The sequence below is a fragment of the Felis catus genome, chromosome B3 (genome assembly GCF_018350175.1).
Source record: "Felis catus isolate Fca126 chromosome B3, F.catus_Fca126_mat1.0, whole genome shotgun sequence".
Classification (NCBI taxonomy): Eukaryota; Metazoa; Chordata; class Mammalia; order Carnivora; family Felidae; genus Felis; species Felis catus.
The window spans coordinates 46,320,709-46,326,625 of NC_058373.1; the positions used below are offsets into that span (position 1 = coordinate 46,320,709).

General features: G+C 42.1%; 1 long non-coding RNA gene across 1 annotated transcript; it reads right to left on the minus strand.

Moving 5' to 3' along the window:
* Nucleotides 1–599: 599 nt before the first annotated feature.
* Nucleotides 600–5,243, minus strand: LOC123385918. The gene is made up of 2 exons (XR_006599190.1): nt 3,801–5,243; nt 600–967 (listed from the first exon to the last, which is right to left on the minus strand). It is a non-coding gene; the product is annotated as an uncharacterized LOC123385918 (long non-coding RNA).
* Nucleotides 5,244–5,917: the final 674 nt, after the last annotated feature.

Below are 5,917 nucleotides of genomic sequence, written 5' to 3' on the forward strand. Positions count from 1 at the left end.
TAAGACTACCAATTGGGGAGTAAGAAGAAAAAGTAGAACTTGTGTTTATATGCAGTATTCAGTTCATCCTTTTACGTTTCCTATTTTTATGCATGTGCTATAATGTGTATCTTAATCCAGTATATCAGAATATAATTTGTAGATACCTATATGAGGACATTCTGTTTCTTTCTTCTAAGGCTGAACACACTCTTGCATCTGTATGACCTTCTTTGGGCTCAAAGACATAGTCACTTAAACTAATTTTACAGTAAGCCCTAATGCCTAAGCCATTTAAATCTGCATGAAAATAATATTTTAGTCCAGAAAGCTGTAAGTGTTGAGGTTGATTCAATGTATATTTACTACCCAGTGTTCTTTCAGCCTGGATTACTTCAATTTGTTCCATTACTGGACAAAATCTCGCCACTTACTTTAAGAATCTAAATTTTCCCTCTGGCTTCTACCAGGCCTTATTTATGACTTTACAATACTCTCTTCCAGTTATTTCAGGCATAGTAAGTTTATGAGTCTAAAGCTTTTTGGACCTAGATAGTGATACTTGATAGAATATTCTTGAGGCATGGAACTACATAACTGACATCATTTTAAGTTTCATATGCATTGACTCATTCACCATCATTTATTCACAATTATTCATTCAAATGGTGGTTTAGTTTTAAAAAGAACAAACAAACAAAATCCCCAGGTCTTAGAGACAGTCAGACTTAGTTTTAAATCCTGCTAGATTTCAGGACATGGGCTCAAATCCTGTCATTAATCAGTTGTGTTTCCTTGGACAATTCTGTTTTTGTTTTCTCTTTTCTTTTTCTTTCTTTCTTTCTTTCTTTCTTTCTTTCTTTCTTTCTTTCTTTCTTTCTTCTTCTTCTTCTTCTTCTTCTTCTTCTTCTTCTTCTTCTTCTTCTTCTTTTTGAAATCCTTTACATCCACTTCCTCATTGGATGGACAGAATGTTTATCTTGCAGGGCTGTGTAAGGAATAACAATATATTTGTGAAGCGCTTGGCTCAGCCTCTGGGCATGGTAGGCACTTAACTAACAGATGGTTTTCCTATTATTGTTGTTAATTTATTGCTATTGTGCCAATTACAAGGGTAGACCTAGGAAAAAAAAGATGGCTATGTCATGGTCCTTGCCTATAAGGGACACACACACACACACACACACACACACACACACACACACACCCTAAACATATTATTGACACATTGATGTACCTGGTAAAAAACAAAATAGCAAAAGAAAGCTTGCAATGCAAAGCAATGCTCTCCTGGTTTATGTGCCCCAAACATAGTCCTGTTCTCCTGTTTCTATTTTTCATTCTTCTGTGGTTTATTCCATAATTCAAAACAATAAGCTTATTTTTTTTAAGTTTATTTATTTATTTTGAGAGACACCACAAGCATGGGAGGGGCAGAGAAAGAGGAACAGAGAGAATCCCAAGCAGGCTCTGCAGTCTCAGTGCAGAGCCCGACACGGGGCTCCATCCCATGAACTGTGAGGTCTTGACCTGAGCTGAAATCAAGGCCCCCCAAAACAACAAGCTTATACCAGTGTTTCTTAATTTCCTCAGCTTTACAACAGTCTTTTGACTCCTTGTTATGAAAATACGATGAGGATTTAGGTCACATGATTCTGTACTTCCCCTACCTCTTCTTTTCCTAAGGTTTGATAATTATTATTTCCTAAAAATTCCTCAATTGCTGATATTTTTAACTTTAAATATTCTTGAACCTCTATTTTTTGTTCTATTCATCTTCAGTCAGTAATTTACTTCCCTCTCTGAAAGGCAAGGTCACTCTTCGTCTTTCATCTCCTACCTTCTGTAAGAAGCAGCCCAATTCTCTAAAATGCAGTTTGATGAATAACAAATCTGCCAAATTTACCAAATGTAGGATTTGGGCATTTCATGTTGATGTGATTGCTTTGGATTCCTCCTCAGGAATTTCACTTTTCTAGAGGATGCAAGCCAACCCACTGAATTAATCTGGAGCCCCTTTGTCAGTGACACTTTCATTTTTAATATTGTCAACATTCACAAGCTCTCTGTTCAGTTTTGCAATTGTAATAAAGGCTTTCTCTATGGTTGATTTAAAAAGTTATAACCCATAAAAAATGCACTTGTGTTATTACCATCAGTTCATTATTTCCCACCACAGGGAGGGACAATATGCTGGGATCACATGGTCCTCTCTACAGATCCAATGTCAGGACCTGTGAGCTACTCAAAGGAGAAAGAGGCACCATAAAGTCAAAGTCAAATGGTCTTTCTTTTCTTTCAATATACCAGTTGCTTAAAATCATATGACATTTTACTTTTCTCTGCATTTGGATTACTGCCTTCTTGTGTAGCCTTCGATTTTCCTGCCATTTCTCTTCAGGAAGATGTACTGAATCGGGTTGCATTTTGGAAATGTTTCACCAGTGTCAATACTTCAAGTAATTTCTTCAGAAAAAAAAATGGGGCTTAGAACACCTACAAGTGTCTAGAACATGTACCCTGGCACCTGACTCTAAGTTTATCGCAAATTCAGATGTTCTCACAGATTGGGACATATCTTCGTATTAAGAGCAAACAACATCGTGGACTTAGGGTCAACTTGAAAGGGAAACACATGAACTCTCTCATGGTACACTCAGCAGTCAGTTGAGGTCAGAGTTTCAACAGATTTCTGAGACTGAGGCTCCAGGTTGTTAAGTCCACTGCTGAAGGATTCATCTGCATCTCAATTTACTACAGAGGTCTCAAGGGACCAATATAAGTCATCTGCCCGAAGTGCCATAGGTGGGGAGTAGCACTGTGGGCTTTCAGATGTCTACACCACACCCTCACATGGAAACATAGTGTATTTGGGTGTGGCCATGAGGTCTGGGCAATTGAGGGAAAGGGTAGTCCTAATAGGGCAATGGGACCGTAAAGACATTTCAGGGAGATTGAGGAAGCAATCCATTTTTCATGTCTCCCAAGGCCAGACCACATCTGGACTACAGCTCGCTGGTGAGGTTGCAGAGCTGTTCATCTCTCACTCCTCTCTTGCAGCCACTTTCTTTGTGAATGATTAGACGAGGTGTATCGATGTTTTCCTGCACCATATGGCCTCTCCAATCATTAACGTGGCCCTTTATCTCCTCCCTTGTCACCCAGGCTTCTCCCCTTTGAAGCTAGTTGTGAAAGAGATAGAGTCCTAAGAACTAGAATTCTATCTCCACCCTAGGTCCTTCCCAGAATGTGTCAGAGTTGATCTATTTGAAAGGCAGCCACATTCCCACCCCTCTCCAAGAGCTGTGCCTGGGCCCCATGACCTCCCTGCACTAGTCCACCTCATCCGCCTCCTATCCCACCTCCCACTGGGTCACCTGGTCACCCTGTTCAAACACTTCACAGCTCCCAGTTGACTCCAGAACAAGGTCTGGTTTCTTGCTCTGGACATGCCAGTATCCCCAGAATACCCCGTCTGCCCTTCCAGAGGTAGTTCCCTTGCTCCCCTCCCCACAGCCAGTCAAAGGGAAAACTTCACGGCTACCCCCACACCCTAGTTTCCTGTGCTGGGGCTTGATTCTTGCCCTCACCTGGGCTGCCCTGGCTCCCCCATCTCTGCTGGTCTAAATTCTGCTCATTTTCAAGTCCCCAGCGCCTCCTCTGAGCCTCCCAGGTCCCACAGCTGTGGTTCTCTCCAACAATACTAAGGCTCAAGGAGTCCTCTGAGAGCTTTACGTGGGGGACCTTATTTCATCCTCACAACCTGTGAGGCAGGGACTAGTCTCAGGTAACAAAACTGAGGTGTACAAAGGTTAACTTACCTTAGGATCTTGGGCCTGGAATCAGGATAGGAACTCCGGTGTGCCTAGTTCCATCTCAGAGTCCTGGCTTGCTGTCATTCGGGATGCTTCAAGGCCCTTGATTATTTATGTCACTGGTGTTTGTCCCTCTGTAAGAGGCACTAATATCCTGGTGAGTGGGAGAATGTCCAATTCACCTTTGTTTCTGCTGCCAATTTCAGTGTGGAGGAAAAGGCAGGATTCTTCTGTGGGGAAGGCCAGAAGTGCCCATGATTGGAGCTTTCCTGTGGTCTGCTAGGTGGTAGGATTTGTCCCCTCCCTTCCTCCCTGGTGCTCCAAGTGCTTCCTGTCCCTTGCCAGCCCATCCTGTCCACTCCTCCCCAGCCCTGCTTCCTGTCTGCCCAGATGCCTGCTGCAAGGGCAGAAGGTGGGTGCTCTGGGAGATCTTATAGCCCTCTTACCACTTCCCTGGTTTGACCTCCTTCCCATCTCTGAGTCTTTTCTTTTTGTCATATCCTGGTTGGAAATAAAGCCCGGCCTGGGTGCCTGGCTGAGTACAACCAACTCCTCTGATTGCCGCTTCTCAGATGCCTCCAGCATTTGCAATTGGTACTGTGACCAGGCTCTGAGTTATAGGCTGCCAGGTAATTGATCTATCCCTCCATCAATGCATATTTATCAAGGTCTTATTGTATGTGGGGTCCTGATGAGGCTGCAATGAGCAAAGAGTACTGTCTGCACGGACTCGTACAGTCTAGCGTAATGTACTGTAATTGGTTTGTGGGTATCATCTGGTCTCTTCACCTAGACTGTTAATTTCTTGCTGGCAGAAAACTTATTTTCTGGTCCTTTTGTGGCCTCTGCACAGCTTAATACAGTGCTGGGCACAACGTAGGAACAGTTGCAGTGGATAATGTATAGTGAGTTATAAAACATTTATAACTTAGGAAGCATTTTTCATACACACAATCACATTTTTTAATTGAATTCTTAGGAGGCAGAATAAAACTGAACAAGGTTGAATCTGAGTAGTTTAAGAATCTTGCAGTTCTTAGAATACCTATTCAGTAAATATTGTTCATCATTTATTTGATGAGGATAGGAGAAACTATCCTTCCAGTTTTTCTTTTTAAAGCAAGGGATTTATATGCACCTTATAGAACATCAGAAACATTTGTTTTTATAGAGTGTGCATGTGTTTAAAAAGAAGAGTATGGAAGGGCCTAGAATGAAAAAACCTTTGTCCCCACTCTTCCTTACCCCCTATTCTCCTTCTCAGAGACAGTCAATTTTAATGTTTTGTTTTCATTTCTTCTGCACATGATGGACATGTAAATAACAGTGGGCAGAGGGCAGATAGTAGCATTGTGAATAATAGTCACAAATTCCTCCTATCCTGTTATGTTCACCCCTTTGCAAGGTGACTTTGCAGCCCCTTCCATCAAAGGCAAGGTCTATTTCCACCCACCCACCCACCCCCCCCCGCCTTGATTCTGGGTTGGCCCTGGGACTTCCTGTGTCCAGTAGCATAAGGCAGAAGTGACATTTTGCAAAATCTAAGGCTAGGCCTCAATGGACCTTTCACCTTATTCTTTTGACCTTTTGGAATGCTGTCCTGAGACTGTCATTTAAGGACATTGATCTAGCCTACAGAAGAGTGAGATGTCATGTAGATGAGAAATGATGAACCCCATTAGACAGCTGGCATTAACAGCCAGATGTTCAGGTAGGGCCACCTTGTACTGGCCAGCCCAGCTGTTTTTTGAGAATATAGCCTAGGGTGAGCCCAAGAAAAATCAATGGAGGAACTCCACAGAATTGTGAGACATAACAAATGATTGCTGTTTTAAAATACTGAAGTTTCTGGTGCCTGGGGGGCTCAGTTGGTTGAGTGTCTGACTTTGGCTGAAGTCATGATTTCACGGTTTGTGAGTTCAAGCCCCACATCTGGCCCTGCATTTGGCCAGTTACCTTTTGATGTTTTTATGTTTTTACGTTTTTATCTACATAACCATATCATTTGTGAATAAATCAGTATTATTTCTTTCTTCCCAATCTTTGTGATCTCTTTTCTTGCCTTATTGCATTGGCTACAACCAGTACAATGATGAATGAAAGTGAATATAGAAGGCATCCTT